The following is a 3,068-nucleotide window of genomic DNA, read 5'->3' as shown; positions in this document are numbered from 1 at the left end:
AGGGAAGGAGTGCCCTGAGTATGGGCAGCACTGTCTTATGGACTGGATTCTTGGACTGAATAAATAAAGACAGAATTGCTATAGCACGCTGAGCACCAACGTCTGCTTCCTGACTGTGGGCATCGTGTGCCTCATGCTCCTGCCTCCACACCTTCCCCACTATGACAGACCGAACTCTCAGACTGTGAGCCAGAAGATCATCCTTCCTTAGGTCGTATTTATCAGGTATTTTGTCACAGCGATGGGAAAAGTAATTAATACATTTTTGGACAGGATCTTATAGTGTAGCCCTGGTGGGCCTGGAATTGGCTATGTATTCCAAGATGGTCCCCGAGAATTAAAGGTGTGTGCAACTATACCTGGTCTGTAACTGTACCTGGTCCATAACTGTCCCTGGTCCGTAACTATACCTGGTCCGTGACTGTACCTGGTCCGTAACCATACTTGTTCTTGGTGTTTGTCTTTCTGAATCTGTCTGCTCTTCCTGTTAACCATCCTGACCGCCATCACACCGGATCACCTTAACATCTTCAAGCTCTCAGCTACTGAAGAGAGACACATTGAAACCATAGCCCATGGCTTAGTGAGTTTTCTTGGGGAAGAAAGAGGTAGCTGGGGAAAGGCACAGTATGGAGATCACATTTCTTCCCACGTATCTGAGGGCAAAGTGTGTTTCAGAAACTTACTCTTTAAATTCCAAAGTTTTTAAAGAGCGCAGTTCAGTTCCTTGCCACGATGCTGAGGCTGAGATACATTGTCAATTGATACGATCTAGAATCACACGGGCAGGAAGTCTCAGAGGAGCTGTTGAGATTATGATGGCCGGTGGCCAAGCCTGTGAGGGATTGTCTTTCTTGGGAACCCCACTCTGAACGTGGGTAGAACCGTTTCCTGTGGACTCAGAGCTGAGCTCTGACACACACACACACACACACACACACACACACACACACACACACTAATCCATTGCTCTCTGCTCTTCACTGTGGATGTGATGGGACTGGCTGCTTCAAGTTTCTGCTGCCCTGGTTTCCATGTGATGGTGACCTAAAACCTGGACACACAAGACAAAAAACCTATTTCTTCCTTCAGTTTGTTTAGATAGAGTGATCTATCACAGCAGATGGGAATGAAACTAAGACGCATCTCTTGCCTTGCTGTCCACCCTGAAAGACCCTCAGAGAGGACCTTCCCTCCAGCGAAGACCCCAGAACTCAGGACACTCCAATACCACAGGATGCAATTAGCAAGAGGTTTATTATGTAAACACAGGTACCTGCGGGCGGCAAAGTCTTTAGGAGGACTTGCGTGCCTGCAGACTGGGGGGAGATCTTTTTATAGGAAAGAGGGCGGCAAAAAGCAGATTACAGAATGATGTGGGAATGATTTCTTATTAATAAAGAAACTGCCTAGCCCCATTTGATAGGCCAACCCTTAGATAGGCAGAGAAAAACAGAACAGGATGCTGGGAGAAAGAAGCTGAGTCAGGAGTCGCCATGATTCTCCCACTCCAGACAGACGCAGGTTAAGATCTTCTCTGGTAAGCCACCTTGTGGGCTACACAGATTATTAGAAATGGGTTAGATTAATATGTAAGAGCTAGCCAATAAGAGGCTACAGATAACAGGACAGGTAGTGTTTAAAAGAATACAATTTCCGTGTAATTATTTCGGGCATAAGCTAGCCATGTGGGCGGCCGGGTGCCGGGGACGCAGCCCTGCCGCTCCTAATTCAACAGAGTGGCACCCAGACGTGATGGGCTAAATCCACTTAAAAACCTGAGAGAGCTTAATTTTAAACAGAGAAAAAACAGAGTTTAATGCAGAGTTTTGCTCTTTGTTGGTGGCGTGCTGTAGAGAGATTTCCTGATTCAGCAACAGCAGCAGAAAAAAAGCTGCGTCATTTTAAAGCGCAGCTTCCTGGGGCTGTGCTGCCAGTGTGAACTCTGGTTTTAAAGCATTTCAAGGCTTTTATGGGACTGGATGTTTCTGTTCCCACTTGGGATCGGAAGGAGAGTGCTCTGAGACTGTGCTGATGGCTCAGCGCTCCCCACCTGCACCTGGGCAGAGGGCCGAATCAGGCTTAGGCAGGCAGAAGAGCATGGCGGATTAGAACTGTGCAGTGCTCTGCATGTCAGATTTGGATGTAACTTGGATGAAAAGAATTTCTGTGCTGCACGCTCAGTCTCAGAATTAAAGTGCTGAGTGCCTCTCCTACCTGGCTGCCCTAGAGCTAGCACAAAATGGTACGTCCTCCATTTTGAAATTTTCCTGACTCAGCAGCAGGAAAAAACTGGCTGTTTTAAAATGCCGGCTTTCTGGGCTGTGCCACCATTGTGATCTTTGTCTGGCTCCTGTGGGAGACAGAGCTTATTAATGGAGCATTTGGTTTAAAGTGCTACGATTTGTTTGATGGCAACTAGACTGCTGTGTGCCTAAAAGGGGGACATTGTGTGCCGCAGCTCAGAGGCATGAGCAGCTCCGCCATGTTGGACTGGGCGGGGCCAGCATGCAGTACCTGTTTTTGACCTAGGAATGTCACAGCTTAGATTCTTAAGCCTTAGTGATTTAAAGGCGCAAAACAAAGTGCTCCTGGATAGTAAAAAATATTACAGATTCACAATAGAACAGATTCAGACACTGTTGGATGAATGTACGTAGGCTTGGGATAGAGAAAAAATAGAATATAAAGAATAAAGTTAATGTCTTTAAAAAAAGGGTAAATTCTTTAAAGAGACAGAGTACAGATAGTTATAGATTAAGAGAAATAAAGAAAAATAAGCCACATAAAAATGGAAAATTCACAGAGTCTGGATTATGTACATTGTGTTTTCTTTAAAATTTTTGACTGTGAAGGAGCTAAGTACAAAGAGACATTTCGTTACATGGGCTGCCAAGCTAAACCAAAATGGATATAAGGGTATTATGATTACAGAATTTGGATCTAAGGTTATGATGCTTTGGAAAAAGTCCTTCTTTTGTTTTCACAGAGGATGGGACTCTATGGATTTCTTCTATTCCAATATGGTATGATAGACCTAGCCCTCCTGAAAGGTTGCTGTGAACACC

This window comes from Alexandromys fortis, unplaced genomic scaffold (genome assembly GCF_014885135.2).
Source record: "Alexandromys fortis isolate MF-2015 unplaced genomic scaffold, M_Fortis_MF-2015_v1.1 scaffold_261, whole genome shotgun sequence".
In the NCBI taxonomy this organism is placed as follows: domain Eukaryota; kingdom Metazoa; phylum Chordata; class Mammalia; order Rodentia; family Cricetidae; genus Alexandromys; species Alexandromys fortis.
This window is presented reverse-complemented; position numbering follows the sequence as displayed.